This window comes from Tenrec ecaudatus, unplaced genomic scaffold (genome assembly GCF_050624435.1).
Source record: "Tenrec ecaudatus isolate mTenEca1 unplaced genomic scaffold, mTenEca1.hap1 Scaffold_482, whole genome shotgun sequence".
NCBI lineage: Eukaryota > Metazoa > Chordata > Mammalia > Afrosoricida > Tenrecidae > Tenrec > Tenrec ecaudatus.
This window is the reverse complement of record NW_027459392.1, coordinates 337880-356913: the sequence shown is the minus strand read 5'-3', so window position 1 is coordinate 356913 and position 19034 is coordinate 337880. Positions and strand designations below refer to the sequence as shown.

General features: G+C 38.9%; 1 long non-coding RNA gene across 1 annotated transcript; it reads right to left on the bottom strand.

The window, feature by feature from the left end:
- Window positions 1–285: 285 nt before the first annotated feature.
- Window positions 286–18627, bottom strand: LOC142436620 (uncharacterized). Its single transcript, XR_012782030.1, has 4 exons — window positions 18544–18627; window positions 17448–17538; window positions 8750–8866; window positions 286–357 (listed from the first exon to the last, which is right to left on the bottom strand). It is a non-coding gene; the product is annotated as an uncharacterized LOC142436620 (long non-coding RNA).
- Window positions 18628–19034: the final 407 nt, after the last annotated feature.

The window sequence follows — 19034 nt, the reverse complement described above, 5'->3', positions numbered from 1 at the left end:
TAATTAATAGATAAAAATTTTACTAGTACATTGCTTAGAACACATGGTAGATAAATGGAATCACAGAATGGAATTTTCCCACTTTTTGCAGTCCATTGTATATTCAATATTTGTAAGTCTTAACATTTACAAAAAGTACAAAACAAGGTGATCTATATTAAACATAATGCCTGTGCTATAAATTGTCATCACAAGGTAATTATTTTACTATTGATTCGAACATTTTCTTCATTCAATACTTTTATTGAAGTTCAAAGTATACATTCTTAAGACAATAAATACCTGGCTGTTTTTTCTTAGTATCACAGAGGTACCATCATCAACTTCAAATTCTCCATAGTCTCTTAGACACCGTACCTGAAAAGAAAATCAGATATTTTATCCAAATTGCCTTTTAAAATATGCAGTGATCATAACATGAAGTGGGATTATATAAATGCCCGAACAGTAAAAGTACTGTATTTTATGTGTCTGTTTCCTCCTCTGTGTACTTAGGACCCTTACTATTCCCAGATATTTACTGTGGTCCTAAACCTAAAGATCTCAATTTCCTACGTCACCGGGAAGGGAAACATAAGCTTTGCAAATGTATACATGGATGGTATTACCAATAAGGAAACCAGGGATTTAGATAAAAGGAGACTACATAGTTGGACGTTTTCCTCTCAAACAATGCACTATATTAATCAGAAGGAATAAAAATGAGGGACATAACAGTGGCAAACAAGAAAGAAAAGAGCATTTTACCTCAACTAGATTGACCAGATCCTTCCCATAATCCATCAGGATAAAAGAACATACATCTAAAAACAAACTGTTTTTCTTTTTAACAATTTATTGGGGCTCATACAATTCTTATCACAGTTCATACATATACATACATCAATTGTATAAAGCACATCTGTAGAGTCTTTGCCCTAATCATATTTTTCTCTTTTCCTTTTTTACATTTTATTAGGGACTCATACAACTCTTATCACAATCCATACATATACATACATCAATTGTATAAAGCACATCCATACATTCCCTTGCCCCAATCATTCTCAAGGCATTTGCTCTCCACTTAAGCCCCTTGCATCAGGTCCTCTTTTTTATTTTTTCCCCCTCCCTCCCCTTTCCCCCCTCCCTCGTGTGCACTTGGTAATTTATACATCGTTATTTTGTCATATCTTGCCCTATCCGGAGTCTCCCTTACCCCCCTTCTCTGCTGTCCCTCTCCCAGGGAAGAGGTCACATGTGGATCCTTGTAATCAGTACCCCCTTTCCAACCCACTCACCCTCCACTCTCCCAGCATCGTCCCTCACACCCTTGGTCCTGAAGGTATCATCCACCTTGGATTCCCTGTACCTCCAGCCCTCATATGTACCAGTGTACAGCCTCTGCCCTATCCAGCCCTGCAAGGTAGAATTCGTATCATGGTAGTTGGGGGGAGGAAGCATCCAGGATCTGGAGGAAAGTTGTGTTCTTCATCGGTACTACCTCGCACCCTAATTAACCCATCTCCTCTCCTAAACCCCTCTATGAGGGGATCTCCATTGGCCGACACTTGGGCCTTGGGTCTCCACTCTGCACTTCCCCCTTCATTTAATATGGTATATATATACATATATACATATACATATATACATATACACACATGTACACATACATACACACATATCTTTTTTTTTTTGCATGATGCCTTATACCTGGTCCCTTGGCACCTCGCGATCGCACTGGCCGGTGTGCTTATTCCATGTGGGCTTTTTTGCTTCTGAGCTAGATGGCCGCTTTTTCACCTTCAAGCCTTTAAGACCCCAGACACTATCTCTTTTGATAGCCAGGCACCATCAGCTTTCTTCACCACATTTGCTTATGCACCCATTTGTCTTCAGCGATCCTATCATGGAGGTGTACAGTCAATGATATGATTTTTTGTTCTTTGATGCCTGGTAACTGATCCCTTCGGGACCACTCGATCACACAGGCTGGTGTGTTCTTCCATGTGGACTTTGTTGCTTCTGAGCTAGATGGCCGCTTGTTTATCTTCAAGCCTTTAAGACCCCAGTCACTATCTCTTTTGATAACCGGGCACCATCAGCTTTCTTCACCATATTTACTTGTTCACCCACTTTGGCTCCAGACGTTGTGTCGGGAGAGTGAGCATCATAGAGTTCCAATCTAATAAAAGGAGATATTCATGCATTGAGGGAGTGAACAAACTGTTTTTCAAAGGAAATCAAGTCTTCCAATCTCTTGTTTCTCAGGAATACTTAAAAATACATTTAAAAGATTCAGTTTCATGCTCTTTCATTTTGCTTACACAGTAACTTAGCAATCAATTAATTTTCATTTAGTATTTTAAAAATAAAACAAAATTTATGGAAGATGGAATGTTAGATTACATTAAGATGCTTGAAATTAAAGTGCCAACATCCAATCATTTTTGACCTATAAAATATAAGCTTAATATAGTTCAGCTCACACATCACTATTACCTTAAAACTGTGAATCAAAGTTTGTTGCAGAGAGGGCACTATAAGTATTTCCATACTCCTGTCCCTCTATAGCAGTGTTTCCCAAAGTGGGGATACTGCAATGATCCAGGAGGAGTATAAAGCAGATAGCTACACTTTATCCTGGAGTATAGGCTATTGTATAAAAGTTTTTAATTTTACACACACACACACAAACACACACACACACACACACACACACACCATAGTGAATGAAGGGGTAAGTGCAGCGTGGAGACTCAAAGCCCATTTGTCGGCCACTGGAGATCCCCTCATAGAGGGGTTTAGGAGAGGAGATGGGTCAGTCAGGGTGCGATGCAGTACCGATGAAGAACACAGCTTTCTCCCAGATCCTGGATGCTTCCTCCCCCAACTACCATGATCCGAATTCTACCTTGCAGGACTGGATAGGGCAGAGGTTGTACACTGGTGCATATGGGAGCTGGAGGCACAGGGAATCCAGGGTGGATGATAACTTCAGGACCATTGGTATGAGGGGCAATGCTGGGAGAGTGGAGGGTGAGTGGGTTGGAAAGGGGGAACTGATTACAAGGATCCACATGTGACCTCCTCTCTGGGAGACAGACGGCAGAGAAGGGTGGGGGGGGGGGTAAAGGAGACTCCGGATAGGGAAAGATATGACAAAATAACAATGTATAAATTACCAAGGGCACATGAGGGAGGGGAGAAAAAAAAGAGGACCTGATGCAAAGTTAAAGTGAAGAGCAAATGCTTTGAGAGTGATTAGGGCAAAGAATGTAGGGATGTGCTTTATACAATTGATGTATGTATATGTGTGGATTGTGATAAGAGTTGTATGAGCCACTAATGAAATGTAAAAAAAGAAAGAAAAAAAAAAAAGAACACAGCTTTCCCCCGGATCCGGGATGCTTCCTCCCCCCAACTACCATGATCCTAATTCTACACTGGTGCATATGGGAGCTGAAAGCACAGGGAATCCAGGGTGGATGATAACTTCAGGACCAATGGTATGAGGGGCAATGCTGGGAGAGTGGAGGGTGAGTGGGTTGGAAAGGGGGAACTGATTACAAGGATCGACATGTGACCTCCTCTCTGGGAGACGGACGGCAGAGAAGGGTGGGGGGCGGGGGGTAAGGGAGACTCCGGATAGGGAAAGATATGACAAAATAACAATCTATAAATTATCAAGGGCTCATGAGGGAGGGGGGGCAAGGGAGGGAGGGGGGAAAAAAGAGGACCTAATGCAAAGGGCTTAAGTGGAGAGCAAATGCTTTCAAAATGATTAGGGCAAAGAATGTAGGAATGTGCTTTACACAATTGATGTATGTATATGTGTGGATTGTGATAATAATTGTATGAGCCCCTAATAAAATGTAAAAAAAATGATTAGGGCAAAGAATGTACAGATGTGCTTTATACAATTGATGTACGTATATATATGGATTGTGATAAGAGTTCTATGAGCCCCTAATAAAACAATTAGGAAAAAAAAACAGGCCCAAAGAACAAAAGAAAACTGGGTTAGCAATATATATATACATAAATTAAAATATCTATAAAGAGATTCTATCACCGCCCTCTAGTTGATTCTAACTCACAATGACCCTATATTGGTTTTCCAAGGCTGTAAATCCTTACAGAAACTAAGAGTCTCATCTTTCCCCTGAGCAACAGTTGGTAAATTTGAACCGTAAGAACCTCAGAACCCTGGTGGTACAGCAGTTAATCACTGGGTTGCAATCTGCATGGTCGACAGTTCAAAACTACCAGTACCAGTAGGAGAAAGCCTGGGCTTTCTACTCAGAAACCCATAGGGGATCCCTAGGAATCAGCATTGACTCCATACCAGAGAGTTTGGTTCTGGAACCTTATGGTTAGCAGTCCAATCAATGCCTATCCTACAATGCCAGCAGGGATCCTAAGAAAGAGATGAAGAGATGTAGTCAATGAATAAGGCCCATCTAGCAATCATCTCTTATGCATTGTATTATCAATTCTAGCCTATATGGCTATGGTTAAAATCCCATTTTGGAGGGATGGTTATGTGGAAAAGCCATCTCAGAAGCAGGAACACAGAGAAATGCTGGACCATCAAGGTGTAAGAGGCCCTAGTGGGACATACTTGAGATCTTTGTCTGAAGTGGTAGAGACTGAGATGGAGGCATCAAAGGCTGCATCACAGAGACCATGGGACAGAACAGAGGGACTAGGCCAAGACCAGAGCTGAGGCAAGGCGTCCATGACATAAAACAGAGGAGCAATACTGAGACTATGATACTTTGAGGCAGAGCAGTGGGCTGCCTTTCTGGCCCAAAGAGGCAAAGGGACTATGTGACTGAGAGGCTAAGGACTAAAGACTGACATGACTGCTGGATGACAGGAGAGGTACACTTACTGTTTCCTGATGCTGACTTGTGGTAACTAGTTACCTTCCTTAATAAGCCCACTAAATTGTGAATATTGTCTGTGAGTTCTGTGAGGCCAACTGGGACCGATAATTGAACCCGACAGAAAGGCAGTGTGTGAGGGAGGAGTGGGTGGTGTCAGAATAGATATTGAAGGATGAAGGATGGAGGCATGTCTGAACTCTGCCTCATGGAAACAGTGAAGCCAGAGAAAGTCAAATACGGCCCTCTGATATGTCTTCCTACATTTAAAGAAGCCAATCCAATTACTAGCACTAACAAATAAGAGAAACAACGTTACTGGATAACTCAACAGGATATTTGAGTTGGCAGAAGAACAGAACAGCTTATTGAGTCTGAGGAACAAAAGTAAAGAAACATGATCCCAAGGAACACCATCAAGCAAATCAATGCAAATATTATGGAAGTCCCAGAAGAGGGCAAAGGGTAACTAAATAAAACTTAATAGACAACAGCAGAACATTACCAAAACTTGACAAAGGACAAGAATGTACATATCAATGACACTTAAGAATTTCCAAATCAGAAGAAAGCCTGAGAGATCCACACCAAAATATCTTATCATCAAACTCTTTAAAAAAAAGATAAAATCTTGACAATATCAAATAAAATGAAGTACCAATTTACATATATAGAAACCCTGGAAACCAGGAGGTAATAGAGTCACATATTTAAAATAATGAAAGAAATGAACAGCCATCCAAGATTCCTATAGCCAGCAAAACTTTCCTTTATAAATGAGGATAAAATTCAAGAAAACAAATAAAACCTGAGGGAATGTTGAGACATTCCTTTAGATTGAAATACAAGGAGAGTAGATTGCAAGATGAAGCAATATAGAGAAAAAGGTGTTAGGTTCCTGGATTCAGGTACCTGAAAGAATTCACACAGCAGAAGCAGGTTTGTAATCCAAGTGATTTTTATGGGGAAAAGGGAAGTTTCAGGTATTACAGCCTCAAAAAATACACATTGTTTTAAGAAAGCATACAAGGATCCGCAGAACTGCACATGGGTTCACTGCTGAATGGGGAAAAAACACATAGAAAGAACAGGAACACGTAACCCAGCACGTGGAACCAGGAAATCCCAGGGGCCAAAAGGGCTCCCACCCCCCACTTGTGGAGAATGCTGGAATGGAAGGAAGTCAAGGCAGGGTCTTTATTCCCTCCTCTCCACAACGGCTGGGGGAAGCATGGTTGAAGGTATTGGTTGGTTCCACTGGCTTGAGTTTAGGCCCACCTGTGTGAGGTAATGTAACTGAGCCTAATCTGTGTGCCCTGGTGGACCTCCCCTCGGGGCGGAGGGAGCTCTTGTCTGAGCATGCTCAGTTTGATTGTTCTAAAATTTAATGGATGCCTGATTTCTTCCAATCCTTTTGCTTTAGCCTTATGCAGTTAGTGCGGAGACAACCCCCTTGTGGTGCTTATGTAATCTGATGTCAATTTGGGACTTGAGAGGATTAAGAGTGAAGTGGTGGAGTCTAGTTGGTCAATCAGGATAGCCAGTGAGGCCTCTGTGTGGGCATTGCCTTCGCCTGAGAATTCTGGGAACTCCAGTATTTCCTCCTTAAACAGGAGACGCTTCTCTCTCTCAGCTCACTTCCTTGGAGATGCTCTACTGGCAAGACACATGGCACTACGTCCTGGTAGCTGGGAAAGCCACACGGACCTACCCTGATGCAACAGACCTCTGGAGCCAGAGAAGCTACATAGAGAAGAACCCTGCCAGCGCTGAGATGTTTACAATGCTACTGGATCCAAAAACTTTCTACTCGCTGGTTCAAGATCGTCCTGCAATCGGAGTCATTGCATGTTTCGTGAGTCTGACGAGGCCTTTACAGATTGGTATCAGACATATGGGCTAATATTGGGCTCACGGACTTGACCTGGACTGGGCTGGGACGTTTTCGCAATATTCAGTTGTTCTTCTATATAAACCTCTTTCTTATAAACATGAGTTTCTATGAATTTGTTTCTCTTGTCTACCCAGACTAACACTCCCCCTTTATGGCCCCTATTCTGGCTACCTAACATATTTAGCCAACACCTAAGTTGAATGCAAACATTTTTCTTTGGTCTTCTTTATTCAATATTCAAAAGTATACAAAAGAGGATAATAAAGATGGTTCAAAATCCAAAAATTAACTAAGCGCCAAAGTACGTGGTACTACTGGAAGAAATGAGGAGCAAAGAGAGGATAACCCACTTAACAAGTAACAAAATGACAACTATATGACAGGGACTTCAAGTGTGTGCAAATATGGAATTTAAAAACTGAAAAAAATCCCAGAAACATTTGAAGCTCCTTGGTAAGTACTTCCTTAGTGGTAGTAACTTTCAATATGAAAGTATTAAAATGTCCAGTGTAAAAGCAGAGACCTTGTGATATGCATATGATACAACTTTGCTTATGGAAAGCTAAGAGGATTCAACACATTAATGAAGAACTGAGACTAAAGCTTTCTGTAGGGATTATGGCTCGATGGAAAAAAAAAGCCTCATGCTCGGGCCAATAAACACAATGATAAAAAGAGAAAAAAATAAATTGACACGGATTTCATTTATTTCAATGCATAATCAACATTCATGGAATTAGTGAAGAAATCAAGCCATGAGATAAATGCTGCAAAAGACTTCTTTAAAGTGTTAAAGAGCAGCAGAGTCAGCAAAATGACTGTCAGACAACAAACTCGGACAACTCTCAGCAATTATAGAGAAGGTCCACTAGGAGCGATATCCTAAACTTCATGGAAGAGAATCTCAATATGAAGTACATCCAAGCTTCTTAAACTGAGAGAGCAGTAGCAACTACTAACAGATTCCCCTCTTTGTTATAGGCTGTCCACACGCTGGGGAAGCGTCCCTCCTGCCTGGCATAGCCAATTTTTTCTGGTCCCTGAGCTAACCCAGCTGACCAAGCCTCTTGGCTTGCTGTCCTCTGGTGAAGAACAGCTTTGCAGAGTCAGCTTGGTGCAGACAGTCACTAGCCAAGCTTAACTTTTGCTTTGTTCTACAGTTCCACCAGCCCTTGCTCAACATTCCTCACCTTGCCACCCCCAAGCAGGAAATGTGTTAGCAAAACAACACAATTAGGGGGCAAGGGGGAAAGAGAAGCCTAGCACTTCCCGCACCAATCTCAAAGTAGACTTGAGAGGTTTAATTTAACCCCCCCCCCCATTGGGTGAGAAATCCACACACCTGGCCTCTAGACCTGGCAGGAACCCCATCTTATCCCTCAAGGGGTGGAGTCAAGGGACAGAGTTTTTGTGGGTTTTGAACTGCGGACCATGCTGATCGCAACCCAATGTGTAACCACTGTACCACCAGGGGTCCTTTTATCTCAGTAAAACTATGAAAACTAGTCCTCGGTTTATCTGACCCCAGCCATGCTATTTTTTAATCACCTAATATGTATATGAAAGGTGAACAATGAATAAGACAGAGGTGAATTGATAACTATGAATTATGATATCGCAGAAAAGCACTGACAAAACATCAACAGCCAGAAGAGCAAACAAAGCTATGCTGGAAGAGCTACAGCGGGAGTGCCCCTTAAAGAGGCCGACTCCGTGTATATGTCATCTGGATGGCAAGTCCCTGGATGGTCAAAAAGAGGAAGCCTCTCAGTGGTACACATTGACACCATGACTGCAATAATGGGCTCAAACAGCAATGTTTGAGAAGAGGGTGCGGGGCAAGGCAGTGTTTCATTCTGTTGTACATCTAGTTACTATGAATAGGACTTGGTGGCACCTAACAAAACTATATTCATATCTCCTTCTTACATAATAGGAGCATAATCCACACATTCAATAAAATCCATTCTCAAGAGGTAAAACTTACTTCAATATATAAGCTTTGGGGAGGCTTCATATCCTGTGTTATGTCCAAACCTTCATTTCCTCCCAATGACCTCATGTAAGTAGCAAGGGACTTCTTATAACAATTGAACCATTCTATCTGAAAACAGAAAAATGGTCTTTTTACCAAGTGACAAAGAAAACAAGCTTGCCAACATTGTGTAATCGTGACTTCAAACAGCACATACGCCCATGTAGATCATGAGTGTGGCATTCCTGTATTTATATAGCGAACATTAATGGTTGTCTTCTACGAGTCAGGAACTGTCTGTGCACTTAGGATGGAGCATTCAACCAAAACAGACAAAATTCTTGTTATCACATAGCTTACAAACCAGTAGACCTAAGCACAGATCTAAAAAAACCATTCAACCAGAAACAACACTACGAAAAACACATGATTCAGTTATGGTCGCTTTAAATACTGCACGGACTCTTTTTATAAGAATGGAACAACATGCTTGAGCAGACAATGCAAATGTCCCCAAAGAGAAGGAAGGACAAGCAAAATGAGGAGTGCACACAATAGAAGATAGTGAGGCTTACTTTGGAATTCAGTTCTAAGTTGTATCTGACAAGGGTAAACCTTTATCACATGTAAAGTGGCGCAAGAGGTCACATTATTTTACGACTGCATTTGTAGGAAAGTCAGTCATCGGAATTCTATAAATGTAAAAAAGTAGATTAAGAGTTGCCAAAGGGCTGGGGGAAGGAAATAATAATAAAAGGCATTTGTTATTTTTTAAAGTCTATTATGGTTAGGGTGAAAGTTTACAGAGAAAACTCATGTTTTATACAATAATTTATATATATTTTGTTTTGTGACATTAGTTGCAATCTCCTCAGAATCTTATTTATGTATAATTACAGAAAGGTAGGCAAAACAAAGATGTACAGGTTAATGACATTATTAAGAAACAGCCTGGTCAAGGAGTAACACATCCTCAGCCCCAAAATGGGGACTTATCATTTTGTTCCATTCTGAAAATTTTACATTATCACCCAAGAATGCATCCCTAAAACACTAGTTTAGTGCTGTTCATTATTTGTACTTTAAATAGATCCACACAGTATTTATTATTTTGTGACAAATTTCTTTCACTAAACATATTTTGGATTTCTGAAATTCTACTTTAAAGTGATGAAGAGCAAGGATGTCACACTTTGAGGACTGAGCAATGCCATGGGATTTTCCATTGACCTTAGCCATGGGATTTTCCATTGCCTCATAAGCATATGAAAGTTGGACAACAATTAATAAAGACCAAAGAATAGATGCCTTTGAATTAGCATGTAGGCAAAGAGCACCGAAAGTACCATGGACTGCTAACTGAACAAACAAATCTGTCTCGGAAGATCACAGCCAGACTGATCCTTAGAGATGAGTATGGCAAGACTTGTCTCACAAGTTTTGGGCATGTTTTCAGGAGACCAGTCCTTAGAAAACGACACAATACTTGGTACAGTGCAAAGTCAGTGGGAAAAACAAAAACAACTCAAGGAGATGAATTGATACGGTAACTCAACAATGGGTTCAAACATAACAATTGTGAGGATGCAGAGTCCAGTAGTACTTCATGCTGATCTAGACAGGGCCACTATGAGGCGGAACTGACGAGAAGGCACCCACCACTACTATGTTGGTTAGTATTGGGTTATGTGTTGGCTAAAGCCAAGGTCAACAGTTTGACTCAACCAGTTACACCTAGGGAGAAAGGGGATTTCTGCTCCTATAAAGAAATACAGCTTCAGAAACCTAAAGAGCCAGTTCTACTTTGCTCATCCTTAAGGATTGTTAAAAGTCAATGGCAGTGGGTGTTTTACACAATTAATGTATGTATGTATGGATTGTGATAATAGTTGTATGAGCCCCAATAAAATGATTTTTAAAAAAGAAATTATGACATAAGATTATCTCTCTCTAAAGTGTCTTGGAGTCTCTAACTTGTAAACTACTATTTGTCTACCTTCATGGAAAAAAATAATACACTAATCTTTGTTAAAGATGGCATCACCTATCCCTTATCGGTGAGTTCAAAGTGAAATGTTCACATATAGAAACTGAATTTCGGTTTATGCTCTGAGAAGGAAAAGGCAGAGGCAGTGATTCTCTCCATAGACTAGACCTTGTAGAGACTCTATTAACACCGAATTTGGACCCCAGCTATAAGGGATTTCCATTGAACTCAAGGTCAAAATGAAGTCTAAAGTATGGAAATCTAATCTCAAGACTAACATTATAATTCTTAATTATAATTTTCTGGTTCGAAAATCAGCATCTTGAAGTCTTACTTGTGTGCCTTGTCATGACTACCTTGTACTAAACTAAAAAAGTTTATGCACGACAAGTTCATGTATTTATGTTTAAAATAAAATCCTCATCTATTGGTTACTTAAATTTTAAGATAAAATCCTACAAGAACTATTACTCTTAAACACTCTATGTTTTTAAAAAAATACTATAGCTATTGTTATTAGAGAAAGAACATGTTCTGTTCATTTCACCATAATAAAGAGGCACCCCTCAAGTCCACTTAATGTAAGATTCCGGCACAAAGACCATGGAAAAAGAACCTGAAAAATTAACTGGTAACGTAATTATTTAGTAGTTCCCTCAAGAAGCTGAGGTACTTTGTTTCTTTCTCCAGAACATGAACAGAATAAAAATAAAGCATGGAAATGTACTTAGCAATTCAAGATCAGAGGAGGCAATGGTATTAGAGATTAAAACCTGAGCAGACTGCGGATGACAGTGGAAGCCCAAACTCCATTTGCACAGTTCCCACACAGATTAAGCCTCCAGTGAATCTCCTTAGACCATGAACAAAGAATGGAAATAGTCTTGTTATACACTGAGTGCATTGGAAAGTAGATTAACACAGATAATTTTTAACGTTATTGTTTTTCTCTCTTTTGGTCCCTTTTAAATTTGTTCTAGTTTTTATATTTTCTTTTGGATTGAGGGCTGTTTTTTTGCATATGATTTTCTTTCTTTTTTTTTGGAGTTTTCAGTGGTTTATTGAGCATTCAATATTTTGCCATGATGACTTAGGATAGTTAGGTGTTTTTTTTTTATTTTGTGTTTTACATTTTATTAGGGGCTCATACAACTCTTATCACAATCCATACGCATATGATTTTCTTTAAATAAAATCTAGGATAGGACTTAGTTACTGTGAAGACTATAAATGGATTCAGTTTCTTTGGGTTAGGACAGGGCAGGCTGGGGCAAATGGTGAGTTTAAGACTGAAGAAAATGTTCTAAAATTGATGGAGATCATAACTGCACAGCTCTTTTTAATATATTTAAACCACTGGGTTGTGTGGTATATGAATTATGTCAATTAAACTCAAGTTAAATTTTTTAAATGCAGTTAGCAAGTAAATTGTTTATAAAACTCATGGCAAATTTACTGAATACATGCCGTGGCAATTACATTATATCCTGTCAGCCTGTCAATAAAATTGCAGCTTGATGACCTCATTTTGAGGCATGACAGAAATAAGTAGCTCAATGGAGATCAAACCCAGTCTCTCTGCCTTCCTTTTCTGCGCTGAGACAGTCAGAGAGCTGGAGGAGACCCGTGCCAACACTGAAATGCATACACTGCCACTGGATCCACAAGACCTTCTACCCACTGGCCTGCGATATTCCTGCATTTGGCATCATTACATATACTGTGAATCTAAAGAGGAATTTATCGACTAGTACCGAACATATAGGCTAATATCGGACTTATGAACTTGATCTGAACTGGGCTGAGATGTTTTCTCAATATATAATTGCTCTTTTATATAAAGTTCTTATACACATGAGTGTATGACTGTTCCTCTAGTCAACCCAGACTAACACTTTCTTTCATAAGTGATATACTATACCAAACTCACACAATAACAGCATTGATCACATTCCGTTCTATGCTATGTTCCAAATGGGCAGCCTTAATCATCCTGTAACAACCCTGTTAATACAGCAGTTCTCAACCTGTGGGTTACGACCTCTTTTGGGGTCAAAGGACCCTTTCACAGGAGTCACTTAAGACCATTGGAAAACATGTATTTCCAATGGTCTTAGGAACCAAGTCACTGCTCCTCTATCCATCTCCAGGAGGGTCTGCCCACATACGTGTACGCAGCGTAAGGACATAATCAGACAACCCCATCACATTCAACTTGTACAAATAAAGGTGGATGTGACAGGGTTGGCACCACAATGTGTTTATGTGGACAAGTCACACATGCGTAGAGAGCAGCTGCTGTGTTAAAAGCAGCTACTGTGTTAAAAGCAGCGACAGTGTTAAAAGCAGCAGTATTGGTGGTAAATGACACTTCATGAATTATTATTTCTGGGTAAAATCATAAACTACTGCAAAAAATCGATATCTGTACCATGGGAACTTTATCTGGATGCTGATTGGTCTTTTTATATTCAGCTGTGGTTGATGTGAATACTGCTCCTTGTGATAGTAACAGGTATGTAAAAACACAACATAGAGAATGTTAAATCATAGGAAATTTTAATAAACTGTATTGACTAAATTGTGCCATGTATCATCTTTAGTACTATTTTTTTTTAAATAAGAAATTTAAACAAGGCGCTTGACTTGAAGGGAAAACTATCTAGGCTTCATTGAGAGTAATTTACGCCTACTTAAAGACAGATTGCCCTACATGTAATAGCTACATACAAAAATGTTATAAAACTGTCCTTGGTTTTACAATGATAAATGAAAAACATAAAAATTCTTCAATCGAACAAGGCATGCAAGGATTTTTTTCATGTCATTTTTTTTGTTTTTGTTAAACAGTGAGAGCAAAATAACCTACTGAAATACAAAGAGAGAAGCTGAATGAGCAAGCCACTGATGGAGAAGGGGAGCTTTCACAGAACCAGTGTTTTCCCCATCCCATCTCCACCTGATGTTGATCAAAACATACCATTGGTGATTTAGTAAACGAATAAATAAACAAAGGGAAAAATTTAATATGCTTGTGTACATGCACCAGTTACTTTGTGTACAATAAAGGAATGAGGAAGGGGAAATGAAATAAAGAGAAAACTATACTGTAGTTGTCAGGAGGTGGTGGAATCAAACTGTGGTTTTCTAATCGAGAATGGATTCTTGGTCGGCTGGAAGAGAGTTCTGGAGGAAAGGAGCAGGCTCCCTTAGAAGATGCCTCCTGTCTGCTGCTGGAACACATCAATTGTATCTTCATCCTCCATTTCCAACTGTGCAGGTGTGTCTGTTTCATTGATTGGCTGTCTGTCGAATCAAATCAGATCTGACTCATTGACAAACCCTGTTCACAATAGGCTTCCATTAGCTTACTAAGTGGGTGTGCCTCTGAATCTTAATCTGCACCACAGAACCATCCTGCCCTACCACCTTCAAGTTAATCTGATCATTGTTCTCAGTCTTGACTCCTCCCTTGAGTTTTTTGTTGGCCAGGGTGAATGCTGAAGTCTTCTCAAAAGAGGTACCAGGTCCGCACCAAACGAGCACACAGGCAGCTGCAGGAACAGCAGGAGGAGGTGGCAGTGGTGGAGGAGGGAGAGCCATCTTTTGTATTATTAAAGCTATGGTTATATATTATTTTCATTAGCCAACCATCCCATGACAATGGATCATGTAGAAGAACGTTAAGAAAAGATAGTGAGGATTTTTTATGGTATGGTTTTACTTCAATGACAGCAGGAACTGAGAAACTACAATGTCTTACTTGTTGTGAAGTTCTATTAGTTGAATCTATGAAGCTGAACAAACTAATATGCCATTTTGATAGCAAATATCCGAGCTTTGCTGGCAAGGATACCAACTATTTTAAAAGCAAAGCTGATGATAAACTCAAGAAAGCCAGACTTGACACTGGTGGCAAGTACCACAAACAAAACGTAGCAGTCATTGAAGTTTCATATTTGGTGGCACTCAGAATCACCAGCGCTATGAAACCCTACACCATTGCTGAGGATTCACTGTTGCCAGGGGCCAGTAAATTGTTCGAGTTATGATCAGAGATGAATTTGTTACAAAATTGAGCGCAATTTTCTTATCAAATGACACTGCCTGCAGAAGAATAGCAGACAAGGCTGCTGATATTCTTGATCAGATAATCCAGGAAAGTAAATCTGCTCCACTTCCAATATTTAGCATCCAGCGTGATGAATCTACAGACGTTGCAAACTGTTCACAGTTACTGTTTACCTGAGGCATATTAATGATGGCGACTTTAAATATGAGTTTCTTTTTTTGCAAACCTCTTAAAATGGCAACTACTACACGTGATGTATTTGATAGTTGGTTCATTCTGAAAGAGCATAAGATCTCTTGGGAAAAGGTTTGTGGTGTTTGCAGATGATGCTCCACTATGCTAGGATGTCAATCTGAATTTCAACGTTTGGTACTGAGTCACCGAAAGTCACCGGAACTCACTGTATAACTCCTCAGAAAATATTAGCAACAAATACACGGCCAAAAGAGTTACAAGAAGTAATGAGAAGCATCATAAATTCTGTCAATTTTGTAAAGGCGAGCACTTTAAACAGTCTACTGCTTTCGCAACTGAATTGAGGCGGTTGTCCAGAGGAAAAGTTTTAAAAGGTGTTTTTGAGCATGGTGATGAACTCAAAACGTTTTTTATCAGAAAACATGACCGCAGTTCAAAGCATTTTGCAGCGATAAAAGTGAGATACAGAAAATAGTTTGATTGCCATCTTTGCCATCTTGAATGAGTTACAATTTATTACTGCAAGGACAAAATGCAACATGCCTTGATTTATCTGAAAATATCTGATCATTCCAAAGGAAACATCAGCTTTGGGGGAAAAAATTGGATGAAAATAAAATTTACCAAAAAAATAATAAAAAGAAAATAAAATTTACATGCCTACCCTATCTGTTTTCTTTGAAGAACATGACACTGAACCAGACAAAAGGATTACAATTTCTGTGAAAGAACACTTGCATATGCTTGCAGATGAAATTTCATCGTACTTTCCAAATCTACCCGACACCTCATTTGCACTTGCCAGAAGTCCATTTACAGTCAAAGTTGAAGATGTTCCTGAGATAGCACAAGAGACGTTTATTGAACTAACAGCGATGCAGCGAGAACTGATTTCTCTACAATGCCAGTTACAAAATTCTGGATCAAGTGTTTGCAGTCAGGTCCTGTTCTGTCGGAGACTGTGTTGCACCTTTTTCTTCCATTTCCAACAACTTATCTTTGTGAAACAGGGTTTTCCAGCTTGTTTGTTATCAAGTCTAAATAAAGAAGTAGATTTGTTGTGGAAGATGATCTTGTGCTCTTGCAAAGACTGTCTGGAGAATTTCTGATCTAGTGAGAAAGAAACTATCTCAACCTTCTGGCTTTTTACGCACACTGTCGCAAAATGTAGCAATGTAGTTCACTATTGTTATATTAAGACTGTTACTCATGCTACACCATGCTTCAAGACAAAATTTCATTTATTTATAATTAGAAATCAGTATTTCACAAGATATAATTACCTATTTTTGTGATTAATCACTATGCTTTAAATATGTTCAATTTGTAAACTAAAAATATATCCTACATATCAGATGTTTACATTATAATTCACAACAGTAGCAAAATTACAGTTATGAAGTAGCAACAAAAATGATTTTAAGATTGGGGATCACCACAACATGAGGAACTCTATTCAAGGGTCGTGGCATTAGGAAGGTTGAGAACCAAGGCTGTAGTAGGACACACTATGACCCCATTTTGTAAATAAAGGAGTGAACACAGAGCAATGAGGTTACTTGCCCAAGATTAGAAAGCAGTGTCAGGAGTTGAAACCAAGTGTTCTGACTCTAATGTTCTATCTTGAAATACTGGTCTAGCACCCTACCTTCAGTGACAAATACTCATCTTATTCTGAATATTTATTCATGCTGACTAGAAACTACATATCTCCTAAGAATAATGTCGGCTTTTCAACTCCACTGATGAATCACTAATAAATAAAAGAAACTCCTTTTTTCATTGTTTGTCAGTTTTCCCTGTAGCACTAGAATTAGTTACTACTACTCCCTTCCAGGAGGGTACCCCAGTGGCAGTTGCTACATTTGTCACTATTAATGGAAAGGTTGGCAATTTGAATCCACTTAGCTACTCTGTAAGAGAAAAATATGGCAGTTGGTTTCCATAAAGATTGATAGTGTATATGGATTATGTGCCAAATAAGACAGTTCAAAACAAAAATAATGTATAGCCTTATAAACCTCTGAGGCAGTTTTAGTCACAATCGACTTGAGAGTAATGAGTTTGGTTTTATACTTCCCATGCCTATCGCAGTAAGTACTAACTGCTTAAAAAACGCTGAAAACTTATTGCTGAAAAGGTGATCAAATCATGGATCAAATGATAGCAACTCAAAAGATTAGCTAGGAATCTTGGAGTAGTAAGTTTATGCTAGTGAGGAATAACTCAGAAAAGTATGGTAAGAATGGTTGCTTAATTCAAAAAGTATGTGTCAATAAATTATATATACAAACTGCTGAGTTAGTAGTTTATATTTACCTCTACACATTCTCACAAACAAAATATAGAAAATTTACAGAAAACAGAGAAATACCAGTAAACATCATTGTAGAAAAAAAAAAGCCAGGATCTCAGTATTTTCCCAAAATCATTAACTTGAAAAAGTGCTAACTTACTTCTTCAGCAGACATGTGAAATCGTAAAACATTAGGCAACACACTGCCATATTCCCACCTAAGTGCACGAATCCGCAGTAACCGGTCATACCTAGGACATTGAGAGAGTATTAGCATACAAACAAGCAGGAAATCAGACATTGTTCTATCAGTAAGGACTCAAGGATCTTATCAACTAAACTGTCATTTGTGGATTTTTTTTTTTTAAGATTCTGATGCAAATAGATCTACTCTAAGAAGACATCTTTGGGACTACCAGAAATCGGGAATAGGAACTGGGCTGATGCCCCTAGCACTGTTCATTGTCGTAACTGTGATGGTGACACAGCAGTAATGTGGAAAAAGATCAGAAAGGCCCTTATTTCTTAGACATGTATCCTAAAGTATATAGTGGTAAAATGTTATCTGATGTTTAGTACTTAGTTTTAAGTAGCCTAACATACATATGTCATAAATTATGGAAAATGTATTGTTAAATTTATAAGACAACTCCAGGAGCTTCACTATATTATTCTCTCTGCTTTCAAGAATAGTGCAATCTTTTACAATACAAATTTTAAACTGGAAAAACGAAATTAAAATGCTTACATTAAATCAAACTTAAAAGAAATAACTCACTGCCACATGGAGTTGTTTGACTCATACTGACACTGTAAGGACAGGATAGAAGCGCACCAGTGAGTTTCCGAGATTGTAACTCTTTTTTAAGAGTAGAAAGCCTCATCTTTTCCCCGCAGAACAGCTGGTGGTTTTGAAATGCTGTTTCTGGTTAACAGTCCAGCGCATAAACACTGAAAACACTCTCACTTCCATCAAGCCAATGCTGACTCATAGCAAACCCCTGTGGGTTTCCGAGATTGTAATTATTTACAGGAATAGAAACACGGCCTTTTCCCCTCGGAACTACTAGTGGTTTTGAACTGTGGACCATGTAGATCACAGCCCAACAAGTAACCATGCTACCAGGGCTCCATGCATAACCACAGAGATAAATAAATCTGAGATCTGTTGCTATCAACCAGAAACTTAATTGAGAAACCCCATGGAAAACTCTTCTTTGTTTCCTGCTACTACAAGTAAAATCACAGCAGCTTACAAGTACGCAATAGTGCAGCGTCGATTTCTTAACAAAGAACAGTGCCGAAATTTGATGGTTGGTATCAAATTGCTTCTTCCGTCTGATTTTGCTTCATTACTAGGAAGAGAATTAAAGAGAAAATGGATAAATACACTGCAGAACAACAAAAATTTTTAAGTTTTATTGACATGTAACAATTCACATCAAACAATTCAATAGTTATTAAGAATTATACAAAAAACTGTACAATTACCACTACAATCAATTTTAGAACATTTTCTTATTTCTTGTACTCATTGTTATTAGCTTCCTGTTTCCCACCAACCACCCCTACAATCCCCACAAGAAACCATTAAATCCAGTTCCTGGCACTACAGAACCAAAAAAATTAATTTTTCCATGATATTTTTCAAAGGACTGATACACGTACACATTTTTACCTATTTGTACGTAACAGTTTACCTAAGCAAATTGTGCTGCTTCTACTTCAGAACTTTTATTTACACATT